The following is a 16,649-nucleotide window of genomic DNA, read 5'->3' on the forward strand; positions in this document are numbered from 1 at the left end:
CTGCCAGGTGTGGAATTGGGCTGTCCTCATCACCCTGTGCCACCTTTCATGCAGAACGACCAAGTGTATTCCTCCGTGGTATCTGGAAACCTTGCCTTCTCTCACCACCGTATTGTTAATGGCTGAATAAATCTGGAAAGTTGTGGAAAGAGGATAATCCTGATATTATATTATTATTATTATTATTATTATTATTATTTGTTAAACAAAATGGCAGTTTCAACAGCATTTATTTTATATGGTAAACGAGGAGGGCGAAACTAGTCGACATTCAACGAGGACTACCTCCTACACATCACTAAACCACCGGATATGAATATTGTTCAATTGCTTGCAACCATTCCAGCGCAAGAAAAACAATTAATAAGACGAATTGAGCGTTTACTATATAAAATAAATGCTGTTGAAACTACCATTTTGTTTAACAAAACCTGTATTAAAGAAGGACTTTTTCCTAATTATTATTATTATTATTATTATTATTATTATTATTATTATTATTATTATTATTATTATTATTCAGAAGATGAACCCTGTTCATATCGAACAAGCCCACAGGCACCAATGACTTGAAATTCAAGCTTTCAGTGGATAAGTGGAAGGTGGTAAGAGTTAAGACTAGTTTTCGCTTTTGAGAGAAATTGTGAAAGAATCCTATCTCTGAGTGCCGAGGTGAGGATGGTAGCTATCCTGTTTATAGGAAACTTAGAGCAGTCATTATTAGTTTCAGTGGGGCAATGTTAAGTCTGTTGGAGTTTCCTACTTTGCAAGGTGGAAATTGTATTTTTTAGTATTGTTTGACCCTTTAACATTTGTTTGATACATACATATATATATATATATATATATATATATATATATATATATATATATATAAATAAGAAGATGATATATATATATATATATATATATATATATATATATATATATATAAATAAGAAGATGATATATATATATATATATATATATATATATATATATATATATATATATATATGTATATGTATATGTTTTATTAATATATGCTTAACTTTATATTAATAATTTCTTGTTGACTTTACAAAAGTAAGATTGCTTTTTGGGAGTCATAGTACATTCACTCATAGTTGATGACCCTTGTCTGTGACTAATTGCCATACATCAGTTGGTAACTAATGTAGATATAAAATAATATAATACAGAAGGGAAAAAACAATATTTATTCCTGCGTACCTGTTTTTCCTGAAGCCAAACGAATACGCCAGACGTATTGATGATTGCTTCCAGACGGCTGCTGTTACTGTCGTTCCCTAAGTTAAAATAATGGAATATTTATTTGATATCTTAGAGGAAAAATGTTCAGTTGCAACAGCTTTGAAATCAGTTTCTCTTGTCTTCATTTTTAAGCGTATTATTATTATTATTATTATTATTATTATTATTATTATTATTATTATTATTATGAAAAAAATCATTGTAACAACAGCTTTTAAATCAGTATCTCTTAATGATAATAATAATAATAATATTATTATTATTATTATTATTATTATTATTATTATTATTATTATTATTATTATTATTATTATTATTATTATTCACAAGAAGAACCCTTCCCACAAGGGCCACTGACTTGAAATTCAAGCTTCCGAACAATATAGTGTTCATGTGAAAGAAGCAACAGAACGTAATAGGAAATGCAGAAGGAAGAGATCAGTCATTAGAAAAGAAGTAATTAACAAATTGATAAATAAATAAAAGTGTCCCACGTAAATGATTAAAATACAAGGAGAACTGTTTTAGGTTAGTAGTGCGCTGCATCTTCGCTTGAACTTTTGAAGGTTCTTATTGCATAACATCCCTAATACTTACCTTCATGAAAGTCAGGATCTCTCGTGGGAGGCGAAGGATTCACAGATGAAAGGAATCTCGAAGACTCCAAGGATTTCCTCCGAAGTGAACCTTGCAAATCGAATTCGTCATCACCGTCTCGAGGAATTTTGAAAGCTAGCGTTTTGCTGGTCAGTAGGATCAACCACACCGCAGTGATTCCGCATATTATCAGTTTTGACGCGGCATCGAGGGAAATCATTTTATTCTTTGAGGAAAAAATGGAGATACTGTATAAGTTATATTTCGTGGACTCGTTGTATTTGTTTACGCTGAGCTCAAGTGAGTTTCCTTGTTTTTTTCTCATTGCGTGTCTCTTGTTGGCACTGGACATTTCTCTGTTGTTTTTTCTTGTTTACAAAACTGCATACTACCATGCTGTGAAAGATAATTTGTTTAGCTGCACTGTATATTTATTCCAGGATGCGTCGTGGCATTCTCTCTCTCTCTCTCTCTCTCTCTCTCTCTCTCTCTCTCTCTCTCTCTCTCTCTCTCTCATTCACACAAACAGGTGATTATAACCGGTTTCCCAGACGCTTTATATTAATGCCATTTCATGTGTACACAGGTGAACATTTTGGTAGTTAAGTTCCATAATGTTATTGCTAAACGTATAACAATGCCTTCGGATCCTTTTTTATATATATATATATATATATATATATATATATATATATATATATATATATATATATATATATATATATATATATATAACATTGGATCACTGAAAAAACACACTTATTAGGGCTGTGCCCTGCGCTGGGTAACACGGAGCAAAACAAAGATGTTATTTTATGGCTATGGAAAGAAATGCGAGGCCAATAATAATAATAATAATAATAATAATAATAATAATAATAATAAATTTGTATTCTTTCTGCGGTCAACGTATCATCTTAGCTGTGATGATGTGTTTTGCGAGTAAAAATTTACATTTCAGAAAAACGTAGGCAATCCCCAAACTAAGAAAAAAGTTTAGCAACCACTGCTCTGATTCACTATTCAGCTTCTAAATGATTGGCGCAAGATGTATCGCGACTGTAGACAGGACAACCTTCTTAATTTACCAATACAGTTATTAATTTTATCCACTGTGCTTGACTGAAAATATCGCTTATGAGTCGAAATTTGGAAAGTGACCTGTCGGGTGACCTGCTACCTTGTTCTAGAACGGTTCCAAATGATTGGACGGCATAAATTAACTCAAAACACATCGGTGCCTGAGGGTGAGTGCGTCATACTGTGCCAATCATGTCTGAGAGCATTTTAAACGTAGCACCATTTGAAACTGTTTGTTAATATTAGAGTATTTGCTCTTACTTCCTGTCATCACTGTAAACTGCAAGGTTTCAGCACGTCATCATAATGCGTTTTAGTTCTATATTCTATCGTTAAATTCGCAGTTTGTTCACTGAAACATTGCCCACGTATACCAACACAGTCAGTCTCTCGCGCCAAACGCCAAATCGTCTACCACATAAGGAAGTACCTGTACTACTACCACCACCTGCAGTAGGACATTCCCCCACTCCCAAAGTGTCCTGGAGACCCTCGGCGCATGCGCAAAATTTTCCTCCGCTACTTTCCTTGATGGAGCACGTCATAAGGAATGGGTTTGAAACTGACAACATTTAACTGATATATTTATATTTCTCTCTGTTATTTATGCACTACGACAAGCGTTTTTAGCTTACACGCATAGGCTATATATATATATATATATATATATATATATATATATATATATATATATATATATATATATATATATATATATATATACATATGTGCTGTATATATGTATAACTGAATCACGAAAATATGGAACGTGATGAATATATAAAGACAAAATCCACGAAGGAAAGAGAAACAGTGGAGTGCTTCAAGGTCTTTCGACTTATAGTCCTTTACTATATATATATATATATATATATATATATACATATATACATATATTGTGCGTGTGCACGCGCACGTAAAATACCCGTCCAGAATCATACCTATAAAACTAACCTGAAAATTTCTATTATTCCGTTCTTTCCTACAACGAAGCCACCTCATCAGAGCCATTGCCTCGAACCATTTTCATATTGTAAGCAGGTTTTCTCCAACGGGAACTTATACGGACGTGGGTCTCTCTCTCTCTCTCTCTCTCTCTCTCTCTCTCTCTCTCTCTCTCTCTCTCTCTCTCTCTCTCTCGTAAAATTACATCGGTAGAATTGCGTCTCTCGCTTTCTTACTGTCTTAGTTTATTTCATTTCTCATGTCTTTGAAATTTGTTAGTATTTTTGATGTTAGAAGCTTCTTTGATGGATTGTCTAGTTATTTTTTTTATTACTGTTGTGTATTTTATTGTAAAAAGTATCTCTATTTTGCCAAATGTATTTTATGCATTGTAAACTTGCCTTTGCCAGCTAATTGAAATTTACGTTTTACTTTATGAATATAGGAATTTAATAATATCAACGAATATAAATATTGACCAATAATGTTAATTTATTTCATTAATTATAATTTATTTATTTGATTATAATATATAATTTAATTATAATTTATAATTTATTTGATTGTAACTTATAATTTAATTGTATTTTATCATAATTATAATTTATAATTTATTTATTTAATTGTAATTTATTTAATCATAATTCTCACCGTTGCTTCTCTTTTATTTTCAGGTAAGACAAAACCCAGCCTCTTAGCAGTTGCATATCATCTCAAGGTAATGTAATTTTTTGTTTTAAATTGCATAATGTTTGTCTTTTCAGTTTTTGTGACAGATATTTTGCCATGATCATATTTTAGAATTCCCTCCCCCATTTCCTGATTCTTACTGTCAGTCGGTTTGTCTTTCTCTACTTAATGGTCCTCTACTTTTTCCATTTAAGAGACCAGATGACTTTGTTTGTCTTATGACGAGATTAAATAGGTACTGTTCAGTGATTTATTTAATTTAGTTTGACATAATCTGTCCTAAGGCATTGGATTGATGGCAGAGTATTACTGGGCATTAACAGTGAAAAGTTAGTTGGCTTAATATTTGTGAATAAAAGAATGTACACGTGTATGTGAATATATATATATATATATATATATATATATATATATATATATATATATATATATATATATATATATATATATATATTGTGTGTATATATGTATGTATATGTATATGTGTGGGTTTGATTTCTTAAAGGACCTTTAAAAAATATATTATCTATATTTGTATATACTGTATATTATATGCAAATATAGATTAGTATATATATTTGTATACATATACTTAACTATATTTTCATATATTATAAGCAAATATAGATAAGTATATATACAAATATATATACTTATCTATCTATCTATCTATCTATATATATATATATATATATATATATATATATATATATATATATATATATTTACTATTTATATATGTATATGTGTGTGTTTGCGTGTGTGTATACTATGCATATCTGTTTGTCATCTGCGTCAGTATACATTATATATAAATACATATACAGTATATAGACAGATAGATAGATAGATAGATAGATAGATGTAGGTAAATAGACAGATACATTTATATTTAAAACACGTATCACATAAATAGGTAATTTACATTTCCTGAAAGACCTTTAATACGAAAATGAAAGGGGAAGTCTATTTAATAAGAAGATCAGGGCCGCCACTGCTATGCTAAACACGTGATGAATGGGCAATAAATTTTCCAATTACGCGCGCCACTCGGCGGTTAAAATTATAATTAGAGACTATTTTCTGTGATGCGCCGTTCTCCCTATCTCTTAACATAGCTGGCTTAGATATATGTTGTAAATGCTATGTTGTGAGTCTCTGTCTCAACTTACGATATATATATATATATATATATATATATATATATATATATATATATATATATATATATATATATATATATACATACATACATACATATATATACAGTATATGTATATATATATATATATATAAATATATATATATATATATATATATATATATATATATATATATATATATATATATATTAGAAATAATCAACAAATAATCAACACATAATCACGTGTGGAACAGAAATAAATTTTTGACTCACATCAGGATCGAACCCAGGTCTTTCAAATGTATTAACCCCCAGAAGCATTACGAAATGAGTATACTGATCCAGTCAAAATTTTGCCATCTAAGGTGTTTTATAAAGAACGTATCAAGAAAAACCAAGAATGTCATTCGAAAGTACTTGCGAAAGTCATTGTCAGAGTTAAAACTTAATATCCTTGCATGGAACATATAAAAATGAAAATTGTGATTTTTTATTGGCTACCAAAAGAACGCTTTACTCCGAAACAGCTGGGTCTAATTTATTGTGTTCTTGTAGTAGTAGTAGTAGTGGTAGTAGTAGACTGGATTTGCCTTTGAAACGGCTCCCTTGCTTGTTCTATTTCTCCTTTGCGATACAAGTTTAAATCAAATTGTTTCGCATTCTGTATTTGATGATGGATTTTATCAAATGGGATTCATATTTTTGTACTTCCTCACTTTTCGTTATTCGTGAGAGAGAGAGAGAGAGAGAGAGAGAGAGAGAGAGAGAGAGAGAGAGAGAGAGAGAGAGAGAGAGACGCCCACGCCCGCATCAGGGCTTCTGGACCATGTCCTGTTCCTTCTTTCATCTTCAAAGAATTTTAAGATAAAAAAAAAACTTTGCTGCCTCACTTGTTCTTTAAATTCTGAGTACCCTCGTTACTCTCCTTGTTTAAGCTCGTGACGTCACAAATCCCAGTCCCAAACCTTTCAAGCTACCGTCATTTTATTTTGAATCTTTACACAAATCTCTTCTGGCAGTCTACGGTCAATCCATTATTTTCTCGTAAGCTACAGACCATGTAGGCCACAGAAGACGAAGCTCCCTGTGACCTGGGCCACACCGGACGCTCCGAGAAAAAATTAGTTTCAAGTCAGGAGGATCACCCAACCGTTGACGCGACCCGATGAAGCAGAACATTTCTTACGCGAATGACCACACAGATGGACGGGAGGGTTTTCATCTGCCAGCCCTTTCCCACTTGTGGCTTTCTGATGCTGGGTGTTATACTGAACATCGCTCGAATTTTACTGAGTGTGAAACTCGTGGTATTTTTTATATATGTATGAAGTAAGCCTGCTGACACTATTGTTTGTTTGCCTATCATGGTTCACATAGCATTGCTGTGCATTGGGGTAAGTATGGAATGAGAGAATGAACGCAAGAATTAAAGAATAATGTTTATCAGTTTAAAAGGTTGGAGAGAGAGAGAGAGAGAGAGAGAGAGAGAGAGAGAGAGAGAGAGAGAGAGAGAGAGAGAGAGAGAGAGAGTATTACGAATTCCGTAAAGCATGTTAAGAGATTATATCAGTTATGACCAGAAAGTAAGCAGTGATTAACAGCAGGGCCAGCCTTGCTTTTTCAATAGGACCCAGTTTTATAGTCTTTCAGTTTTCACTCCTTTTTGGTTTACATTCATTAGCAAGCGGGTGCCTTATTTTTATTATTATTTTCAACTGTATCACACATAAATTACTTCTGTCGTGCATCCAGACACATCCATATCAACCTCGCTTCCCCAGACAGGCACCCGAGATCGATCCCGCCAGGTAAACGATTCACGGTTATTTTCGTAAAAAAAAAGAGACCTATGCCACAGTTGACGGAAACAACGTAATTTGTACCTCGTAGTTACCTGACTATTGTGTATCGCCGTCACGGCCAAGGGAGATCAGTACCCTCTGAACCCACACTCTCTTCAAAGGGGAAAAAGGCACTTCTGAATTGTACACTTTCCATCAACCTGTCATCCTCCATTCTTTCCACTTGACTGAGCCGTTTCAAAGCACTCTGGGAATGGAGTTGCGTCAAAGGGCGGAGTCTTGGTCCCACACGTTTTTCTTTCCTTCTTCCCCCGTGAGGAAATTTCTGGAGACAGGACCCTACCGGAAGCGGATCTGAACGTAGGTGGCCCAAAATTCCATCTTCATTTGAGGTTTTTTTTTAGAGCAATTGGTGTCGTTTAGGGTCCTAGCTTTTGGTCTGTTTACTATTTGGTAAAATAGAATATTGGCTAATATTCACAGTGTGTATATTGTTTAAGTTCTTACAGGTCTGCGATATTCTATAAAAAAAAGTACTGAGTTTTGCCCTATCATTTTTCAGTGTTACTTTAAGAGTTGGGATATTTCCTGTTCCAGTTGGGATTACTGTTTGCTTTTGGAATTGCAAGATCAAATTGCTTGTAATGTTTCCTGGGATTGGATAATTCAGTCTGGTAATGATCTTATTGTTGCAAAATTGTATATTTGGTTAGTTATTTCTTGTGCCTTGCCTTTATATTTTTATAAAAACTAATGATGTCTGTTAGACTGAGAACTAGAGAGGAAAAAGATCAAAAGGGAAAAATAGAGTTGAATATTCCCTGTTCCTGATGGGATTACTGTTCGCTTTTGGAGTTCCAAAATAAAATTGCTTATAATGTTGCCTGGGGCCGGATAATTCAGTCTGGCAGTGATCTTATTATTGCTGAATTGTATTTTTGGTTAGTTATTTCCTATTGTTTTTAGTCTTATAAAGGCTTCTCGTACGTCTGTTAAAGTGAAAACTAAGAGAAAAATAAATTTAAAAAAAACATACCAGGAAATCACGTATTGTATGGTAAATTATAGTCTAGTGATACGATGAGACTTGTGGAAAGTGAATGGTTTGCTCAACGATCGCCGAGGCCTCATTATATCAGCAGAGGCACGAGTTGTTGGCTGGCCTTGACATCCGTGTTGTTGCAGTTCGTGTTTTTTAAAGGTATCGTGTTTGGTTTGCGTTTCAGACGCCCGCTGTTTTCCCATCGTTACGTGTCTGCTGACATTCCGAGTTAAGGGCGCGATCTGTCATCATAATTCTTAGTTAATCTCTCTCTCCTTTTCTCAAAAAAAAAAGTAAAGTAAAATAAAATAAAATAAAAAATAAAAAATACAAAATAAAAAAAATGTGGGTTCCGGATCTTACGTTTTTCTGTTTCGGTTTGGTTGTTGTTTGTGTTTATTTTCGTTGCCAGTCAGATTACAGACATTTATCTCAATTGAGCTTCATTTACAACTTGTATTTTGCAACCGGGACTGCGAAAATAGAGATTGGTTATGAAAAGTACTTAGGATTTCAAGAAGTTTGATTGATACTTCTTCCGTTGATTGTAATGTCATTGTTGCTTGTGACATTGCTGATGCTAAAATTAGTCATATGTCGCTGTACAGTTCATTCAAGATATATTCGCTTCTTGTTTAGCTGACTTTGTTATTTTTAACATAAACTCTATTAATTATTGACTTCGTATTAGCACTGACACTGACTTTGTTATTTTTGCAATAAACTCTTGTAATTATCAACTTCGCATTAGCACTGATACTGACTTTGTTGTATAACAAACTCTTGTAATTATTGACTTCGTATTAGAACTGACACTGACTTTGTTATATTTGAAATAACAAACTCTGTTAATTATTGGCTTCGTATTAGCGCTGACACTGACTTTATTATTTTTGAAATAACAGACTCTTCTAATTATTGACTTCGTATTACCACTGACACTGACTTTGTTATTTTTGAAATAACAGACTCTTTTAATTATTGACTTCGTATTAACACTGACACTGACTTTGTTATGTAAGCAACTCTTGTAATTATTGACTTCGTATTAGCACTGACACTGACTTTGTTATTTTGGAAATAACAAACTCACTTAATTATTGACATCGTATTAGTGCTGACACTCACTTTATTATTTTTGAAATAACAAACTCTCTTAATCATTGACTTCGTATTAGCACTGACACTAATATGTGTCACTGCGCGACTATCAGTTCTTTTGGCAATAACAAAAATTCAAATTTGGTAAAAATAAGAAGTCATCACCGCGAATTGTTTAAATGAATACACCAGTCTTGCCTCACAGTATAGTCACCGTAGGGGGTTAGTGCCGTCAGTGCCCCTCATGCGGTGCACTATAGGCATTACTTAAGGTTCTTTGCAGCGTCCCTTAGGCCCCTTGATTCAACCCCTTTCTTTCCTTTTTATCGTACCTCCTTTCATATTCTTTTTCTTCCATCTTACTTTCCAGCCTTTCCTAACAATTGATTCATAGTGCAACTGCGAGATTTTCCTCCTGTTACACCTTTCAAAGCTTTTACTGTCAATTTCCGTTTCAGCGCTGAATGACCTCATAGGCCCCAGTGCTTGGCCTTTGGCCTAAATTCTATAATCAGTTAAATTCAGTACGTCGGAATTTCTTTGTATTTTTGCATTTGGATCTTAGGCTTTGTAGTGACGAGGGTATCCAAAAAGCGTGAAGAATTGCGGTCGTTTTACAATTATGGGTATCGGGTAAAAAGTCACCAGTAGATTCAAAATAAATATACGATTATATTTTTATAATCGTTTGAATGAGCAGTCATTACTTTAAAAGCCTGTACGAGACTAAACTATTTTAGATATTAACTAACGTAAGTCTTATAGTCCAATGATGCTATTTAATAGTAGTTCAGAACCTTTTTTCAGGTAGTTCATGAGATACTAATCGTTATTGTTATTAACACAATTAGTGGTAGCATTGGAGCAATTCATATATATATATATATATATATATATATATATATATATATATATATACATATATATATATATATATATATATATACATATATATATATATTTATATATAATGTATATATATATATTTATTATATAATATATATATGTATATTTATATATATATATATATATATATATATATATATATATATATAATATATATATATATATATATATATATATATATATATACTGTATATATATATATATTATATATATATATATCAGAGTTTTTGTATTTTGTAGCAATTACTTGTATTTTTTATCTGTTATTTGGGTTACTGCCGAATTTGTAATGCTTTACATTACTTTGAATTACCCTACTTTGTTACCTGATAGCCAAATGCCAATAATAATGTTATTCTAAAGGATATTCCTGCAGATTTTCGTACGAATACGGGCCAGCCCTAGGAGAGCTGTTAATCAGCTCAGTGGTCTGGTTAAACTAGGATATACTTAACTTTTAACCGAGGATTTTCATCATCATCATCATCAACAACAACAACAACAACAACAACAACAATAATAATAATAATAATAATAATAATAATAATAATAATAATAATAATAATATATAATAATAATAATGTTATTCTAAAGGAAATGTGAAAATTGTAAAGATATTCCCGTAGATTTTCGTACGAATACCGAGGGTTTTCATCATCATCATCAACAACAACAACAGCAATAAAATAATAATAATAATAATAATAATAATAATAAACATAATAATAGTCATCATCATCATCATCATCATAATATATTAATAATAATGTTATTCTAAAGGAAATGTGAAAATTGTAAAGATAATCCCGTCGAATTTCCTACGAATACCGTGGGTTTTCATCGGTATATAATAATAATAATAATAATAATAATAATAATAATAATAATAATAATAAATCTTGAGAGAGTCTGCATCGGGAGAAATCTACCGGTTTCGTCAAAGGGCCCTCGAGAGAATTCCGCCCAGATTCAACACCGGCCGATAATTCCTTCGTATTGAGGTCAGGCAATTCTTAACTTGCATTTATGATCGTGTCCAATGGATTACCCGTGAAAATCGTGTGCTTGTGAAGTCGGACTGTCTTCTTGGGAGAACGGAATGAGTTGTGATTACTCTCTCTCTCTCTCTCTCTCTCTCTCTCTCTCTCTCTCTCTCTCTCTCTCTCTCTCTCTCATATATGTATTGAGAGAGAGAGAGAGAGTATGACTTTCTGGCCTTGCAATAAAATTTTGAAATATTGCGTCCGATTTATTAAAAATTTAGTGTATATTGAATCCTGGAAATCGTGTTGCATACTCTTGTTCTCATAAATAAGATATTTTAGAATATTTTAACAGTATTCCATCGTCCATTTGGAACTCGTACTCAAATGCAGCCAGTGATGGAGTGGTTATATTGCAATTGCATATTAATTTCTTACGTCGACCTTCATTAGCCTGTTACTTCGTATAAATGGATATCACGTCAACTGGTTGTTAGTTAATCTCAAGAGTATTAGAGTCCAGTTTGTACGCATTTGAATTCTGTCGATGTACTTAGTTTACGAAGTAAATTAGTACTAGGACTAGGGCTGGAATCTAGTTACCAAATACGTTTGTTGTCAGCTGTCATTCTCCTAACACGTCTTGGAAGCCGAGTTGCAGAACGGACCGAGTACATTTACCGTTCACTTGGGTATTAGGAACCTGCTCTCTCTCTCCCATTACTCCCCCGAACATTTATCTATAACCTCCTCATACAGGCGACGAGAGGTCACCAAGTCAAAGGAGGTGTTCCGTTCGAACGTAAGTAACGACGCCGCGCGGCGATCATCGCTGAGCGCAAGTGGCGTCAGGCAGCGTTGGGAGAAATCATAAGAAGTCCCGGGCAGCCAGCGTGCCGTTCGGTCACTTCAGTGTGTCGTGTGGCGTGTGAGTGGGAGGATACGCACACCTCGCTCTCTTTCACAATCACTGGTCCTTGCTCTCCATCGGTAAAGAAAGCGAAGGCTTCGATGACATTTAATTGATGATTATCGAGAGTTGTCAGTGAATCGATATTACTTTTGTAAAGTGGTTGTTTTTGTAAATGTGGGCTGTTTTAACTGTGGCAGATGGACGCGGAAGTACTTTAAATCATTGTCATATGTCTGTCACGATGCCCACTTTTCTGTTTCCTCAATTGTTGTTGTTGTGATATGAATAGTGATTTTTCTTAAGGTTCTTATATTTGATCATGGCATCATTTTACAATTACGGCGTCATATCGGTAATTGTGTGTAATGAATAAGGAATGGTGAGTGACAATGAAGAAGTACACTTTTTAATGTATTGTGTCATGCATTTCATTGTAGTAGTGATGCCTTATGTTTTTGTTTATGATTATTTTCAAAAGTAGCGAAGATAATTTTACAAGTGTTTGTTTTCTGTAATTTTTTTATTTGCTTGATCATTTCTTAAAACAATTCTTGTTTGTGGAGGCAGCGTGAAATATAAGAGATGTCAAAAGTTATTTCAGTTATACTTTAGATATTCTCTTGTTAGACCTGAACAAAATTAACTGATTCATTAAATTAAAATGACATAACACTCGTTGACACTTTAGGGTTTTTCATGGTGTAAACTTCTCCTAATTCTTTCCTAAATTTAATAGAAATTAACAGAAAGGATTTATTTTTGTTTATTTAAAAGCTTACTCACATAAATACAGGGTAACAATAAAAGCACCACGACGGTCAGTTAGGGACAGTTTTTTTCATGATTCCCACTGAGAGAGAGAGAGAGAGAGAGAGAGAGAGAGAGAGAGAGAGAGAGAGAGAGAGAGAGAGATCTAGCTCGCGCTTCTGCCCTTCTTTTGTGTTGCGATTGCCATGGGAGATAAGATAGAATTTATATAGCTTTGGGTCTCTTTGAGGTTAAGAGAGGAGAAGGAGGAGGTGGAGGAGGAGGAGGACAAAACGCTTTCTCACACCATCCTGCCGAAGGCGGTGACGGCGATCTGTTTCTCGCTGCCTTTTCATTCTCGCACATTTATAAGTCATGGCTGCTGCTGCTGCTGTTTACTCGTCAGCTGACCCGTGTTTTTTTTTTATTTTTTTTTTCTTTGCTAGCAGTCACTCTGTAGTTTGATCGGCTGGTGTAACCTGTGTTTGTTTCGATAACTTTTGTGATTGGCTAGTTTTATTTTTTATTTTTTGCATGGTTTGGTTAATATTGCTGTTGCTGTTTTTTGTTGTATTGGTTTTATGTCCTTTAAAAATGATTTTTGTATAATTTTTTAAGACTGTATATGTTAGTGGTCGTCGTCTTCATCTGAGGTTCGATAATTAACAATATTCGTCGTTGCTAAAACTTGCTTGGAAAAAAATTGCTGAATAAAATTTCTGAAACCAAACCTTTAAAAACAACATTTCATAACGAAATGGCTTCTGTTTTAAACCAAAGCCATAAGGCAACAATTTGTTTAAAATCTAAACTTGAAAACAGCATTTCGGAACAAAATTGCTTCTGTCTCAAAGCAAAACTTGAACAAAAATTTTAGAACAAAATGGCTTCTGTCTTAAACCAAAACTTAAAACAACATTTCGGAACAAAATTCCTTCTGTCTTAAACCAAAAACTGAAAACAGCATTTCTAAGCGAAATTGATTCAGAAAACAGCATTTCAAAACGAAGTTGATTCAGAAAACAGCATTTCAAAACGAAGTTGATTCAGAAAACAGCATTTCAAAACGAAATTGATTCAGAAAACAGCATTTCAAAACGAAATTGATTCAGAAAACAGCATTTCAAAACGAAATTGATTCAGGAAACAGCATTTCAAAACGAAATTGATTCAGTCAACAGCAGTTCAAAACGAAATTGATTCTTAACCATAACTTGAAAACGGCATTTCAAAACGAAATTGATTCTTAACAAGAACTTGAAAACAGCATTTCAAAACGAAATTGATTCAGAAAACAGCATTTCAAATCGAAATTGATTATTAACCAGAACTTGAAAACATCATTTCGAAACGAAATTGATTCAGAAAACAGCATTTCAAGACGAAATTAATTCTCAACCAGAACTTGAAAACAACATTTCAAAACAAAACTGATTCAGATAACAGCATATTAAAACGAATTTGATTCTTAACCAAAACTTGAAAACAACACAGAACAGAAATGATTTTACGTCTGACTGACCAACTCTTGAATAAGTCTTTCCCTTCTCACGTAGTTTGGAATGTTGAGAGTGACACCAGAAGGTCGGATTAATCTCACTCGCGTAATTGTTGACTGACGTGCGCGACAATTTTTCCCCCCTACGACTTCTTCTTGCTTTGATTAACGATCTCTCTCTCTCTCTCTCTCTTCTTCTTCTTCTTCTTCTTCTTCTTTTTCTTCTTCTTCTTCTTCATCATCATAGTTTGCTGCGATTAACGACCAGTCTCTCTCTCTCTCTCTCTCTCTCTCTCTCTCTCTCTCTCTCTCTCTCTCTCTCCCCCTTCTTCTTCTTCTTCTTCTTCTTCTTCTTCTTCTTCTTCTTCTTCATCACAGTTTGCTGTGATTAATGATCAGTCTCTCTCTCTCTCTCTCTCTCTCTCTGTTCACACGACTCATATAGCGTCTAGATATGTCAGGCGTTCGTAACTCTGAATAGTATTGATTCATTTTGTGATTCTTTTTTTAAGATTTTTTTTTTTACATCCTAATTAGTCAAACCCCAGGTATTCCATTGTGCAGTTGTTCTTCGTATTTCTGACATAAATACAAATATTATGAATTATGAGTGAATTTATTCCGTTTAAAGATTATTTTTTTTTTCGACATCTTAAGTCACACGTTTCAAACCACGATGAATTGTCGGTGTGTGTATTTTTTTTTTACGGGACACCATCCGTCAGTCTTTTGCGTAATTTGTAACTATTCTATATTAAAATTTTCTAATTTGTTGCGTTTTTATTACAATTAAGATTTATCTAGACAGGGCTTATCTATTTGTTGTACAGTTCAATGTGATGCACATATAGGCTATACATATACACATATATATATTTCAGTATATGTTACTTGACCTAAGAATGATAATATATAACTAAACAACAAAGAAATGAACTACTCTTCCTCGCAATGCCACCTCCACGACAGAGAGCCAGTGAGCAAAGAGGCAGGATTACGGACACCGTAAAAAGGTGATAAAAATATGAAATGATCTCTTAAAACCTCACTGGGCAAACCCCTACATCCACCCCGGTCAGAAACCGGTTTTCAGAATTGGCAATGCTTCTTTGGCACCCAAAATCAAAGAGGTTATTTAAGAGGTTAATCAGCTGAAAGGAAGTTGTCTATAATCAGAGGATTAAGATATGGTCTTTAGTTCCTTTGTAGGGTTCTAAGTTTATGGACAGTTAAATGTAGAAACTTTTGGGGGTTTGACACCCAAAATCTAAGAGGTTATTTAAGAGGTTAATCAGTTGAAAAGGAAGTTGTCTAAAATCAAAGAATTAAGCTTTGGTCTTTAGTTCCTTTGTAGGGTTTTAAGTCTATGGACAGTTAAGTGTAGATCGTTTTGGGTGATTGGGTGATGTAAATAAACAATGATGCAATGTTGTCATTGCGTATGAATCATGTACTACATTTCACTAATTAAAAAGACACAATAATAACTTTCTAAATGTAGAGAAATATATGGAGATGGCACATGGCGAGTAAAGTATAGATCCTTTTGGGTGACTGGATGATGTAAACAAAGAGTGATACAATTTTGTCATTACTTATGAATCGAGCAGTACATTATGCTAGTTGAAAAGACACACAATAACGTTCGAAATATACAGAAACATTTGGAGGTGATATTTTCTTCCCCACTTAAGGATCAATTCCTGAACTTCTCCTGTGAGACGAGGGCCGCTACCACCCAGGCCACAAAGCTGATCTATTGGAAAGCCATGTAGAGGAAAGCGGGTTAACCGCTGAGGGTTTTCGAGACTGGTTTTTTGTGCTTCACTTGGCTTTGTCTTTTAGACACCATCCCCAAACAACAAGTGCTTTTAATGTGTAGTTCCTGTTTTAACCCTCTTCTTTCTGTAGCCCTCTGCTCCAAGGTCATTTCACTTTGAACTGGCC

General features: G+C 33.7%; 2 protein-coding genes and 1 long non-coding RNA gene across 3 annotated transcripts in view; 2 read left to right on the forward strand and 1 right to left on the reverse strand.

Moving 5' to 3' along the window:
- Window positions 1–3,383, reverse strand: part of LOC136832879 (protein O-linked-mannose beta-1,2-N-acetylglucosaminyltransferase 1-like) — a 20,814-nt gene extending 17,431 nt beyond the window's left edge. Inside the window, exons 1-4 of the mRNA XM_067094538.1 lie at window positions 3,310–3,383; window positions 1,852–2,247; window positions 1,213–1,289; window positions 1–132 (exon numbers count right to left, since the gene is read on the reverse strand). The exon at window positions 1–132 is cut by the window's left edge and continues 75 nt beyond it. The gene's annotated coding sequence lies outside the window, so the exon portion shown is untranslated. The remainder of the gene's footprint in view (window positions 133–1,212; window positions 1,290–1,851; window positions 2,248–3,309) is intronic.
- The window catches only part of LOC136832736 (uncharacterized), a 300,576-nt gene that overhangs the window by 48,387 nt on the left and 235,540 nt on the right, over window positions 1–16,649 (forward strand). The window lies entirely within an intron of this gene.
- Window positions 12,456–16,649, forward strand: part of LOC136832739 (uncharacterized) — a 30,228-nt gene continuing 26,034 nt past the window's right edge. The window contains exon 1 of the long non-coding RNA XR_010851298.1: window positions 12,456–12,585. This is a non-coding gene — a long non-coding RNA (uncharacterized lncRNA). The remainder of the gene's footprint in view (window positions 12,586–16,649) is intronic.

Source organism: Macrobrachium rosenbergii, chromosome 50 (genome assembly GCF_040412425.1).
Source record: "Macrobrachium rosenbergii isolate ZJJX-2024 chromosome 50, ASM4041242v1, whole genome shotgun sequence".
Taxonomy (NCBI): Eukaryota; Metazoa; Arthropoda; class Malacostraca; order Decapoda; family Palaemonidae; genus Macrobrachium; species Macrobrachium rosenbergii.